We start from the raw sequence: 15281 nt of genomic DNA, 5'->3' as shown, positions 1-15281 counted from the left end.
AACATTGAAACCTCATTGTTCATCGCTGATACTGTAAATTGAAGAAACACCTGATCTAAAAATGACTCCTCCTTCCCCTTAATGAAATGAATAGTAAATCTAACCAACAAACAATTGGATGATTCCATTCCCAGCTAGTGGTGTGTCAACATTTATGACATCACACATAATGACAGCAAATTTTTCAAAAGATTTGACGTTATGTAAAGATTTGTTTACAACAACTGAAGGTTAAAAAATATGGACATAATGTCAAATAAACGTTTTTGCCATTATATGTTACCTATCCGATTTTTTCACCTTAAAGGCCCATTACCTTTCCGGAGCAAAATATAAAGGTTTCTTAAAAAACATTAATAACACCAGAAAATGCATACCGATGATCTAAAATAAGGTTACGACACCAAACATATGCAAGATTGCCTGCGTAATATATGAAAACAGTGGAGAGTCAATTCGCTGTTTTGCCGTCTGGCGCAGTGATAGTCAACTACCGAGCGGTATTTAGGACGACGGCGGGAAACATAATACGACCCGCGTTATGAAAATAAACATTTTATTTATTTTAATCAAATCGTTCAGAAGGTGGTGATTAATGTAGTATTAACGGTAAGTTAATAATTTTTAGGACTCTACAAAATTATCGATCTTGTTTTACATTCCCATTTTAAAAATTAAAAGCCGTTTCGGAAAGGTAGTGGGCCTTTAACGGCAAATCTTTTGACCTTAAGGGCAAAAGTTTTTGCCATTATGTACACTTTCAACGTCGTTTTAACACTTAAGATCAAAAGATTTGACATTAAGTATTTGTGTATTTTATGACAAAACGGCGTGCCATAGACGTCAGCCTGAATGAATCAAATGCTTCATAACGTGGATCGTCTTATGTTTACTGAACAGTCCAATGAATCTTTTCTTCACCGATGGCCATCGTACGTACAGAGTCTGACATACGAATGTACATGCATTGTATGTACCATACAAGTATTATCTTCCCAAAAAGTAATATTGAAAATGAAACCACGATCTGCGGGGGACCATAATGGTACAAAACACACTACACAGGTTCTTTGTAGTAAAACGTAGTAAAACAACTCGCGTGCTTATACTTCATTCATGTCATTGGCCGAAATATGGAATTGTTTTATGGGTAACTAGTGGTAACATGATTGTGTGTTTACTTTTACTTTGGTATTTAGTATATACATGTACATACATAAAAACACAAGATGGCGCTCGGTATGTAGTCACGTAGTTACAGTGCTCCGTAGAACTTTGGTATTTCATCATGTTCAGTGGTTTTATTTCATTCAAACCTACGACAGTTCCTTGACGACTCAGTTGCTCTACGTTTCGGCGTTGATTACATTCTGTAAGTTCTATACAAATGTCACAATTAACGATATTTGAAAACGACATGGCCATCTCTTTGTTTACATTATGAACTTTGAACTTTGTTATGCATGATTCGGACATTTTCTCGTGTGAAGGACAGTGTTGCTCACGGTCTATAGCTCAGACTCGCTCTACCTGTTCTCTTACCTGTATGAATCACTGTAGTGCAACTAGTACGGCAACGATGTTTTGATCCGTTTCCGGTATCGCTTCGATATACGAGTACCGAGCATGTAGGTTCCAACTTGTAGAGTTTAAATACATTGCGCATGGTGTTATAGACCGATATTCAGCTCAAGTGTAAATTAGATACACTGTATCCTACCTTGTATCAAGATCGTGATTTCACGCAAAGTACTCCTATTTATCATACAATTTTGACTCTTACATACAGCTTGATGCGAGTTCCTAGCAAAAACTTCAAGTTTTCATCCGAATCTTGCTTATTATCCAAGATATTCACAAAATATGGCTGAGAAACAAATTATTAGGTTCATATGTATCAATCTGATATGCTTTTGCTATATTTGATGAAGAATAAAGAGTGTTTGACCCATTGTTTACATCGTTGTGTCAGTCTTTGCGCAACAGTTTTGATCGATGATATTGCGAAAAAGTGTACGGTTTGGAGTTTGAGATTGCAACGGTTTGTTAGATAGATAGACATTCTTTATTTCCTCATTTTTATGAGATTACAACAACAAGGAACATAGAAAAAAAATTGCAGTGTTGAATCAGTTCATGTGAAATACTTGAACGTTAATATTTACAAGTTCGAGCAACGTTGCTACGTTATGTCTGGTTTACTTATTGTTCATATTCTAGTTGTTTCTTAGATTCGTCACTGTCTTTTATAAATATTCATCAATTTTTGCATACAGTTTTTGGTATCAATTTTGAGATGTATTTCATCATTTCTGTCCAGTTTTCGTTTGACAAAACGATATCTTGTGATCGTCTGTCCAGGATAAATTTTGTTTGATCAATTTCACTCATGTTCGTAAATGTAACATAGTCATTAACATGAAGAAAATTAACAGTGATTTCCAGGCTTAGATCCCTCTCAGCAAACAGAATATGGCATTCTATCAGAAACTGTTCTACTATATCAGTTACCGTTTTACCACATAATTTGCAAATAACAGGAACAACTTCCCAGACAAAGGATAAGTGTATAAGGTCACTCATCTGCCACGTATCCTTCACACTCAATTTAGAGATCTTCCACGGTGGATGTGTATCCAGCTTAGTATGTATGCTAGCAAAAATGTGTATACTTTCTTTAGCAGCCAAAGATTCTCTTCATTTCTGCTCCTCGCGATTTTATACTATCCGTTTTATGAACTGTTTCCATTGTCCCTTTAAAGGAATATCGTCGTCAGGGTTGTTCAATCCAAAGAAAATCTCGATATTGTAATTTTTCATTATATTGTGCACATCCGGTATAAATCCCAAAGAATTGATGTTGTTTGTCGTATATGTTTTCAGTCTGACATCAAATAATTGCTTCCATAGAAAGACGCCATCCCCTGTATAAAGCTTATTCCAGAAGAAGAGCTTGTATTTCTGAATTTCTGCATTTAACTCGCTAAGGCCTAATGATGATATAGTTACAGCTTTCGGAGAGCGGGTGTCGAATCCTTGTATTCTGTGCGCGGCTTGACGCTGAAATATTTCCATATCGTTTAACGTGGTGTTGGAAAAAATTACTCCACAGTTCACATCCGAATAAGAGAGATGGTAAAATCACTTTTTGTTCCATACTGAAACACTTGAGATAGGGTTCATTCCATTTTTGTGAATTCCTATCGAAATGAAGCTGTTCAATTTCCTCCTATTCTTGGCAGTCGACTCCTGCATAGCGAGGTCGCTTTTGAGGTTTTCGTTGAAAGTAATGCCCGCGTATATTTTTGATCTTTCCATAGGAAGTTGTTCTTCACCAAGTGATACTTTACATTTTCCTAAATCGACTCTTCTTCTCTCTGTACGAAATATTACTGCTGCACTTTTAGTAGAATTGTAGTTGAGCCTCCATTTCCGTGAGTAGTTGTATACGATATCGAGGAGTCGTTGCAGTGTGGTATTGCTTCCAGATGTGACACAAGTATCGTCCGCAAGAAGTATACATGGAATATGTATATTTTCCACAACTATTCCATTTTGAGAGACGTCCAAATCATGCGCTAAGCTGTCAATCATGACGAGAAACATCCAGGCAGATATGATGCGGCCTTGACCGACGCCTTGTTTGACGAAGTAGGTTTCCGACATTTTTCTCGCCATATAGTACCATAGCTTTCATATTTTGAAAGGAGTTATACAAAAGTCTCCATGTTTTCGAGTTGACTCCGAGCTGGTATAGTTTGTAGAAGAGGCCTGCTATCCAAACACTGTTAAAGGCTTTTTGATTGTCTAAAAATGCTACACATACCGGAGATGACGTTTCCATATAGCTAGATATACTTTCATTTAGAATGAATCCTGCCGTAATACTACCACATCCCCGGCGAAATCCTTGTTGAAATTTAGAGGGAAAATTGTTAATCTCCGAAAATATAAGTAAACGTCTGAAAATTATTTTCTCGAAAAGCTTTTGAATTACCGACATTAAGGTTATATCCCTATAACTGTTGACGTCAAGTCTGTCTTTATTGTTTCCTTTATATAGCGTTATAACCATTCCTAACTTGAAATGATCCGGGCAGACTTCGGTTCGTAAAATGTTGTTAAATATGTTTGCCAATAATTCCACAATAATGTCTGACAAACATTGAAGATGTTCAACAGATATCTTGTCATGTCCAGCCGCTTTTCCTCTTTTCATTGATTTTAGTTCAAACAAAATGTCTTCACTAGTAATTGGTGTATCCAAGATTGTATCAACATTATCAAATGACTGCACATGAAGATTTGCCACTTCTGATTCAATATGGGTTTTAAACTCTTCATCAAAGTGAGCCCTGCTTATAGGACTACTTAAATGCTTATAGTGTTGGTACCAGATATCTCTGAGTGTATCAGGATCTCGTACTATCTCGCCATTAACACGCAGCTCGTTACATGATTCTTTTCGGATATTCTTTGAGCGCACTACTTTGAAAAATGTTCCGACGTCTAGTTCTGCGGCCGTCATAAGGTCTTCATATTGCTTGTTTAAGTAAGCTTCTCTTGCCTTATTCATCTCTTCTCTAAAGTTTCGTTTTGCTTCTTTATATTTAGCGTATGATGCATAGCAGAATCCGCGCGGTTGACCATGTGCGATCCATATGATACGTTGTTCTCGCATAAGCTTGTGTGCTGATTTTACATCACCGTCTTTCCAATATGGTTTCAAATAAGGTCTATGCGTCTTTTGCGGTAAACACTCCTTCGCAGCCTTATCAATTTGTTTACAAAACCTTTTCAGAAGCATATCATTGTTATTGAGATCAGCCGATATAGCGTCGTCTAGCGCTTTGACTTCTTGTTGCACTTGTAGACGAAAAGTGTCGAGTTGGTCATTGGAAACTAGTTTCCAGTTAACAACAAAACTGTCTGATCGGTAAGGGATCGCGTTTGCTCCATACTGCGGAAGAATAAAGAGTGTTTGACCCATTGTTTACATCGTTATGTCAGTCTTTGCGCAACGGTTTTGATCGATGATATCGCGAAAAAGTTTACGGTTTGGAGTTTGAGATAGCAACGGTTTGGTATTATTTATATGATGGCATCCCCATGCGTAATAGAATCCAACCGTAACGTATTTAGCACGTGGATCTGAGAATTAGTTACAGTTTATATAATTATGGACCCACCAGAGTGCCCATAGACTATTTTCAGACGTCTTAGGGACCTAGATAAAAAAAATCAGTAAAAATCCTATTCTTCATTAAAGAAGAATAGGATGTTTACCGATTTTTTTTTTTATCTAGACCCCTAAAAACGTCTAAAATGGTCTTTGGGTACTCTGGTGGGTCCACGATTACATTATAATTGATGTATATAAATATATAAACTGTAAATAATTATCAGATCCCTAGCCGTGGCATTAATTACATTTGTCCAGTCACCTAAAAATAATAGTTTGTCGCTGCCATTCGGTCACACTGACCAATGCATACATACTATTACTAAATAGGCACATTTTCATTATACGATACGAGTGAGATGTGTGTTCCTGCATCCGATATGTACATGATTTCGTATATTGTTTTTATGCCCATCCTTACAATGCCTATAGGTCTCTCCAATCCTTTGATGTGGAATTAAGGAGTTTTTACTTTTGAAAACTTTTGAATTGATGAAAACTTTTAATCGCATACCTTCAAAAACTATTTTGGGAGAATTTTAAGGCAAAATTTGCTGTAAATATGCCATAGAATCGGACATTTTGTCCCGCCGTCCTCGAATCCTAGCGTAACCACAAGGATCTGAGAACAAGCTACCGTTCATTTCAATATGGACCAACCGGAGAACCATAGACCATGTTTACACGTTTGAGGGGTCTAGATAAAAAATCGGTTAACTCACATTCTACATATATTGCGAAAGGTGGAAAACTCCCCGACACAAACTACCACGCCTGCGCTTTAGCGGCCAAAAATCATATTTCTAGGAAGTTTAAAAGAAACTGATTACTACCGTTGGAAAGAGCGACACTTTTTCCTTTTAAAATCGTATAAAATGGTCCATGGGCACTGTGTTGGGTGTACATTGATACAAACTTTATCTAATTATCAGACTCTTGTGGGCGTAACATCTTAGTTTCTTGATGTCTCTTCATCGTTTTTGAAATTACGTCAGATTGAATTTCATGCCTGTTAATAACCGATATTTATATTCTCACTGTACACATGTACAGTACCCTGTACACATGTACAGTACCTTTGTCTGGCTATTAAACCCAATGTATGATAAAATCTCAATATTAACATTGGCAGTTACATGTAGATTTTGGTGTGCTAATAATTTCTTCAGAGTTCAAGAGGTCACAAAAACACTAAGTTTAAGTCAATGTAAGAATTCGTTGAATAACGTTAATGTATTCTCAAAATTGAAGAAGTATATATATCTTTGTATATTTGGTTTATCGGTAGTCAGATACTCTCATTGTTTAATAGGTTGTTCATGTCAACACACCAGAAGAAATCGAACCAAGTTTCCCCAAAAATCATCAACTGTTTATCAAATAATATTCTTACTCTATACAGACGTATACGAACGCGTTTTATTATTAAACTTTAGGTGGTTTTTTTCTTTATAACTGGAACTAGTGATTTTGCCCATGTAATATTTTTGCATGTATCATTAGTGTAATTAAGCATTCGTTGTCATGTTTTGACATGCATTGGTGTGTGACATAAATTAGTTGTTCTCGCATATCTATCATGGTGCGGATATATGTTTCTGTAAAACACAGTCATATGATATATATATTATTATTATGGTGTGCTAATTCGCACCAAGTATTTATAAGTATATGTAAGTCCCTGTGCGTGTTATTTGATATGCATTTTTTAAAATTACAATAGCCGATGTATGCAAAAATATGACATGAACAAGGTTACTGTATATCAAGCGCATTACGGGATAAACTATAGTATACCCATTTCTAGTCTACTACAAAATTAAGATAGCATTACTTACTTTACTTGAAGCTTTCCTAAGTCGTCGAACCGCGTACACGTTAAATATTATGTCTAATGAATTTAATTCTAATAATAGTACACAAATTGGTCTATTTTCAGGTCATTATCTGAAAGAAAGAAATCCAAACCTCCAAACCATACACTCACTTTTGTTTTTAGCTTGTGTCTCAACCGTACACTATTGAAACTCAAAACCGTTGCGACACTAGTCTGATATCGAAAACAAATTGTTGAATTTCACAAGTATTTTTAACATTATTGAAACCAAATTATATACCAATGTAAACGGGAAAGTCTAAAGATTTCCAATATTGAATCATAGTAAAATATACCTCAATGTAAGTCGGCAAATCGAAGCTGAACGAAAAATTTAGCGGCAACGTGAAGTTAGCACCGTATTCGGGATTCGGGATTCGGGATTCGAATAACGAATCCGGTGCCAGCACCTTATTCGGGATTCAAAAATTAACTAATAAATAACAATTTCAAGACATTCAAAAATTAATAATAAATAACATTTCAAGACATAAAAAACAGATCGAAACATAATTTCACAACCTCAAAAAAATGTTATACTTCGATAAATTGTTTTAAGTTTGAATAACGAATCCGGTGCCAGCACCGTATTCGGGATTCGGGATTCGGGATTCCAATAACGAATCCGGTGCCAGCACCTTATTCGGGATTCAAAAATAACTAATAAATAACAATTTCAAGACATAAAAAAAACAGATCGAAACATAATTTCACAACCTCAAAAAAATTAATACTTCGATAAATTTGTTTTGAGTTTGAATAACGAATCCGGTGCCAGCACCGTATTCGGGATTCGGGATTCGGGATTCCAATAACGAATCCGGTGCCAGCACCTTATTCGGGATTCAAATATGAACTAATAAATAACAATTTCAAGACATAAAAAACAGATCGAAACATAATTTCACAACCTCAAAAAAATTTAATACTTCGATAAATTGTTTTGAGTTTGAATAACGAATCCGGTGCCAGCACCGTATTCGGGATTCGGGATTTCGGGATTCCAATAACGAATCCGGTGCCAGCACCTTATTCGGGATTCAAAAATTAACTAATAAATAACAATTTCAAGACATAAAAAACAGATCGAAACATAATTTCACAACCTCAAAAAAATGTTATACTTCGATAAATTGTTTTAAGTTTGAATAACGAATCCGGTGCCAGCACCGTATTCGGGATTCGGGATTCGGGATTCCAATAACGAATCCGGTGCCAGCACCTTATTCGGGATTCAAATATGAACTAATAAATAACAATTTCAAGACATAAAAAACAGATCGAAACATAATTTCATAACCTCAAAAAAAGTTAATACTTCGATAAATTGTTTTGAGTTTGAATAACGAATCCGGTGCCAGCACCGTATTCGGGATTCGGGATTCGGGATTCCAATAACGAATCCGGTGCCAGCACCTTATTCGGGATTCAAAAATTAACTAATAAATAACAATTTCAAGACATAAAAAACAGATCGAAACATAATTTCACAACCTCAAAAAAACAATACTTCGATAAATTGTTTTGAGTTTGAATAACGAATCCGGTGCCAGCACCGTATTCGGGATTCGGGATTCGGGATTCCAATAACGAATCCGGTGCCAGCACCTTATTCGGATTCAAATATGAACTAATAAATAACAATTTCAAACTAAAAGATGAAAAAAGATTTCGAATATAATCATAATTTCAAAAAAAAATTGAAAACATTGAATACTTCGATAAAATTGTAATATTTGATATAGTTTGAATAACGAATCCGGTGCCAGCACCGTATTCGGGATTCGGGATTCGGGATTCCAATAACGAATCCGGTGCCAGCACCTTATTCGGGATTCAAATATGAACTAATAAATAACAATTTCAAGACATAAAAAACAGATCGAAACATAATTTCACAACCTCAAAAAAATTTAATACTTCGATAAATTGTTTTGAGTTTGAATAACGAATCCGGTGCCAGCACCGTATTCGGGATTCGGGATTCGGGATTCCAATAACGAATCCGGTGCCAGCACCTTATTCGGGATTCAAATATGAACTAATAAATAACAATTTCAAGACATAAAAAACAGATCGAAACATAATTTCATAACCTAAAAAAAGTTAATACTTCGATAAATTGTTTTGAGTTTGAATAACGAATCCGGTGCCAGCACCGTATTCGGGATTCGGGATTCGGGATTCCAATAACGAATCCGGTGCCAGCACCTTATTCGGGATTCAAATATGAACTAATAAATAACAATTTCAAGACATAAAAAACAGATCGAAACATAATTTCACAACCTCAAAAAAATTAATACTTCGATAAATTGTTTTGAGTTTGAATAACGAATCCGGTGCCAGCACCGTATTCGGGATTCGGGATTCGGGATTCCAATAACGAATCCGGTGCCAGCACCTTATTCGGGATTCAAATATGAACTAATAAATAACAATTTCAAGACATAAAAAAACCAGATCGAAACATAATTTCACAACCTCAAAAAAGTTAATACTTCGATAAATTGTTTTGAGTTTGAATAACGAATCCGGTGCCAGCACCGTATTCGGGATTCGGGATTCGGGATTCCAATAAGAAATCCGGTGCCAGCACCTTATTCGGGATTCAAATATGAACTAATAAATAACAATTTCAAGACATAAAAAAACCAGATCGAAACATAATTTCACAACCTCAAAAAAACTTAATACTTTGATAAATTGTTTTGAGTTTGAATAACGAATGCGGTGCCAGCACCGTATTCGGGATTCAGGATTCGGGATTCGTATAACGAATGCGGTGCCAGCACCTTATTCGGGAATTAAAAAATGAACAAATAAATAGCAATTTGGAGACATAAAAAACAGATTGAAACATGATTTCACAACCACAAAAAAATTAAACCCTTTATAAATTATTTTGAGTTTGAATAACGAATACGGGATTCGGGGTTCCAATAACGAATCCGGTGGCAGCACCGTATTCGGGATTCGATATTCGAATAACGAATCCGGTGCCAGCACCTTATTCGGGATTCAGTAAAACGGGATTCAGTAAAATGTATATATATAGATATCATTTAAACACTTGAAAGCTGTAAAACACCTCCTTACTACGTATTTCGTTATTCAGTTTGAATATCGAATCCGGTGCCAGCACCGCATTCGGGATTCGGGATTCGAATAACGAATCCGGCGCCAGCACCTTATTCGGGATTCAGTAAAACGTGTATAGACATCGTTTGAATACTTGAAAGCCGTAAAATAACTCGCTATATCGTATTTCGTTATTCAGTTTGAATAACGAATCCGGTGCCAGCACCGTATTTGGGATTCAGTAAAACGTATATAGACATCATTTAAACACTTGAAAGTTGTAAAACAACTCCTTAGATCGTATTTCGTTATTCAGTTTGAATAACGAATCCGGTGCCAGCACCGTATTCGGGATTCGAATAACGAATCCGGTGCCAGGACTTTATTCGGTATTCAAAAATGAACAAATAAATAGTAATTTCGAGACATAAAAAACAGATCGAAACAGATCTGTGCGGTGTTCTTCGATATGGTCAAGCGCCAGACCGTTAGCATGTGCTTTAGATGAGAAAATGGAGGCAACATCCGGGAGTCGGATAGAGGAACAGTGAATAGATGTACAGCATGCTACTGCAACACTATCATCATCTTTTGAGCCGTCAGTGTAGATCTGAACATGATCAGGGAAAGCCCTTATGCACTCCCAAAAGGAGGATTTCCGTTCTTCGAGTAATGCACTGGACTTTGTAGAGATAAATTGGTATCAGGTGTCTGAATGAGCCATGGTGGTACATCCGATACGGTGTACTCGTCAATGGTGTCGATATTTATATTTAATTCCTGCAAAAAATTTAAAATTCTGATGCCAAATGTTGGTATGAGTATTTCTTGATGTTGTGGGTTAAAACAAGATTAAATACGGGGGTTTTAGGATTAGATTTGAGTTCAGCAGCATACTGTAAGGATAATTTCTTTCGTCGATCGCCTAGAGATGGTTTACCAGCTTCCACATGTAGACTCTTCACAGGTGTTATTCGAAAAGCTCCAAGTGCGAGACGCAGTTCTGATTCTGGATAGGGTAAAGCATCTGTAGATAGGAGCTGCGAGCCGATCCATAGACATTCGAGCCGTAGTCAAGTTTTGATCTAATAAGTGTCCGGTAGATACGCAGAAGTATTTCACGGTCTGCACCCCAATCAGAATGGGAAAGAACACGTAGAATGTTCAGCGACTTCGAGCACTTATCCTTCAGATGTTTGATATGTGGAACAAAGGACAGTTTCGCATCAAATATTACTCCAAGAAATTTAGTTTGTTCAACTACTGGAATTTTAATTCCATTGAGTCTGAGGTCTGGATCATTGTGTGGTTTTCGTTTTTGACAGAAGTGCATGCAGAAAGTTTTTGATCTTGAAAATTTTGTAATTTGCCTAAACATTGTTGTAGTTGTCGTTCTATAGTGTGGATGTTTTTTATCTGTAACATATCAAGAAATCATCCACAAATAGAGACCCTTCTGTAGATTGGCAAAGACATTTGGTTATGCTGTTAATTTTAAATCCATAAAATGTGACAGACATGATACAACCCTGAGGGACACCAATCTCCTGTGTTTCTGTTTCTGAATAGGTTGAACCCGTTCGGACTTTGAAATGCCTGTCAGATATGAAATTTGAAATAAACTTTGGCAAATTACCACGTATACCGATATCATGGAGATCATTCATGATTCCATATTGCCAAGTTGTGTCGTATGCATTTCCAAGGTCAAAGAATATGGCTACAAGATGTTCTTTCTTGGTAAAGGGAGAACCAGAGGAACATCATCAGACAGAGTTCCGGAGACCATGGTTGTTTCGGCCACAGTGGCGCTATCAGAAGGAGAGAGCAAAGGTGCTCCCGAAACTTCAGTAGTACCCTGTTCACTAGGTTGAATGGAGGGAAAGCATAAGCATGCATCCCTCCACAGCCCAAACCATTTGGTCTGGTACCGGAGAAACAGAGGTTGGCTAGTGGTTGTTCAGGGAAGTAAGAGGCCTGTCCCATTCTGAAAAATGCCCTCGAAGATCGAGGGATTTAGCGGCCATTCTGTCAGAACCGTCTGGCGGCGCCTAGAGAGAGTATTCGGCAAAACATTCAACTGTAGAGATGCCCATAGCATCACAAACCACTTTGGAATACAAAATCTTCTGAAAAGCCTGCAGAGCCAACAGAACAGCCCTCATCTCGAACACGTCCTTGTGATTGACAATGGCCATCGAGGTAAGCTCCTTAACCTATCATGCACGCATTCGTGAACAAGGTCATGGTGGGAGCTGGCTTGAATAACTGACAACTCCCCTCGGAAAACATTGTCCTTCATATTCATAGACCGAGCAATCACTTTCACCGACTGGTTGTTGAGAGGAAACCAAGCCTCTCATTTCCTGATAATAGTGACCGAGTTCGTGAGGAGGAACATCTGGAAAAGTCTGATGTAATGTCTCCCCAGAACGACCACATCTGCCAGAGCGTTGAGGTAACTCAGAAAACTGAGAAACCAACGAATCTGGACGTAGGACCAGCCGATGAGCAACAAGACCATTAAAATCTTTGGCCTTCTCGAACTTCTCCAACAGTGGAAAGGCAATTCTCTGAATCGTGTGAAAATGGTTTCCCAGGAAGACAAAGTCCTGAGAAGAGCAGACCTCGGACTTCTGATTCAGAACAAGATGGATGTTCTACTCACACTAGGTGGAGCATGAGAGAATCGTCGAAATATACTCCTTCCATGTTTCAAAATATTTTATTAAATCAAAAGATTTAATTTGGATCGGGCAGCAGGCAAAGCCTATATACGCCTTCACCACATGATTGTATTACTGTATGTAGATGCATGTTTTTGCACTGGATTGACTCTATAAAATGACATTTAATTATTTTTTTAGAATTGATACAAATCGTGCATGTTACTGAAAAACACATTATATTAATAGATAATGATGTACATATACTATAGAAGGAATTACCTATAGCGATGAATAACATGCATAACTTATTATTATTGTTTTATTAAACACTAAATGATTACGGTATTAATTGGTCAGTGTTCAATATTCGCTTAATTTGATTTTAGTTAAACTGGATTTTGACTCTTAACTTGATCCCTCGATTTCACTCTCACTCCGACATTTATTGTAACCTGCAGGCAGCACTAAAATGACCATGGTGTTTTACCACTGAGTGTCTACCCAACCACAAATATGCAGATCATGAGCAACACTGATGGAGTATATAATTATTTATAAATACAGGTATATTCATTTTTACATTCAATCCATAAAGGAAAAGAAACGAATATTCGTTTGCACTTAACATTCATGATTTCGCCAGTCTCTAGGCCAAGCCCCATCATAATATATGATACAACAAAGGAGAAAGTAGGAATAGATTAGTAAATATGCAGATGAATTAAAATATATATTCATTTTACTAGTACTTAAAAGTTACTAAAGGATTTAAGATCTACCTGTTGATTCAATGTATTTCTGGATACATGCACACATTGCAGAATATAGATCATAACTAAGGTGATTACTTCCCCTTGTTAGCAAGTTAATATACATAAACATTTAGTTTACGATTCAATCTAAGATTTAGTTGGATATCTACTTGTAGGAGAGACAGAGAGTCAATTAAAGGTCATCTTTCAGTTATGATCTAGGGTAAAATAGAAAGAGGTGACAAACATCTTCAACAGAGCTGCAACAAATACAAAAGTTTAATTGACTTGCTTGGATTCTAAGTTAGCATAAAATAATGTTAAATGATCTAGATCCACTATACAAGTTTCTAAAAGCAAAAGTACATAATTTCTCAGCATAAGTGTGTATGGCATGACGGCTTGTTGTGCCGACCTCTTGATGAGAATCTGGAAGTACTCTTGATGAAGTGGCCCACACTGAAGCTACGATGACCGGTGGGGTCTCAATTTTGAAGTTAGGTGAATCAACGTGCCTGTTAAAGGCACATAGATTTATGTGTGAACGCCAAGCTCCGGACTTTTTGTGGGCCAGAAATATTCTTGAATAGAAGCAGCTGTTTGTGCAGTCCTCCATAGGTACCTCCTCGACCGCGCTCTTTAGTCTCTAAAAGTGCATTTTCCGGATCCCCGGAGGTGGAAAGAAGATAGGCTTTGTCACCAAGAAGGATTCCGCAAGAGGGGAATGCCTAACCCCTTATTAACTACTGACAAAGCCCAAGAGTCCTATGTGATTTACCTCCACTCCGGAAGGAAGGCAGACAGACGACCTCCTACAGGCAGATCGGGAGGAGGAAGATCGAAACCCTCCCAAGTTGGAGAATCCTTTCCTATCCCGAAGCCTAATCTTGCGAAAAAGGACCTGTATTTGAGACTGGAGGTGCGTAGTCCTCCATAACAAACCCTTTGTCTAGAATGACCAAGGAGGGGGATTCTTCATATCTCCAAGAGGGCTTGGAATATTCCATTTGTTGACCTTGAAGTAAGGCTTCCACTTCGGCTACACAGCAGACTGGGGAGCTGAAATTTTAGCCTTCTTCTTGGGTCGCGCTGTTACCTGCGAGGAACTGGCCTTCACGGTCTGCATTCTCTTCAAAGAAGGACAGAAGCGACATATTCATCCTTCAAACCCTTCTGAATAGAAGAAAGAGTCCTCACAAAAGGAGTGGACCAAGAGAAGATGAAGTCAACAAACAGGAACGGCAAGGTTCATCGATTGAGCGGTTTTTTAAAACAAAAAAACGGCTAGCCAACAAGATATTGGTGAGAAATGACACCTGAGGCGTGCTCGGGATAGCAACCGCTCTCGTAAGCGCTTGCAAGACAAGAAATAAATCATCCAGAACGGTAGTAAGTGCTAGGACGCGCATCCGATATGGTGTCTGTAAATGATGTCTGTATACGTTTTACTAAATAACGAATAAGTTTCTGTCACCAAATTCCTTATTGAAATCCCGAATACGGTGCTGGCACCGGATCCGTTATTCAAACTTAATAAAGAAATACGATCTAAGAAGGTGTTTTACGGCTTTCAAGTATTCAAATGATGTCTGTATACGTTTTACTGAATCCCGAATAAGGTGCTGGCAACGGATTCGTTATTCGAATCCCGAATCCCGAATACGGTGCTGGCACCGGATTCGTTATTGGAATCCCGAATCCCGAATCCCGAATACGGTGCT

This window comes from Argopecten irradians, chromosome 14 (assembly GCF_041381155.1).
Source record: "Argopecten irradians isolate NY chromosome 14, Ai_NY, whole genome shotgun sequence".
Taxonomy (NCBI): Eukaryota; Metazoa; Mollusca; class Bivalvia; order Pectinida; family Pectinidae; genus Argopecten; species Argopecten irradians.
Note: the sequence above shows the minus strand (reverse complement) of the source record.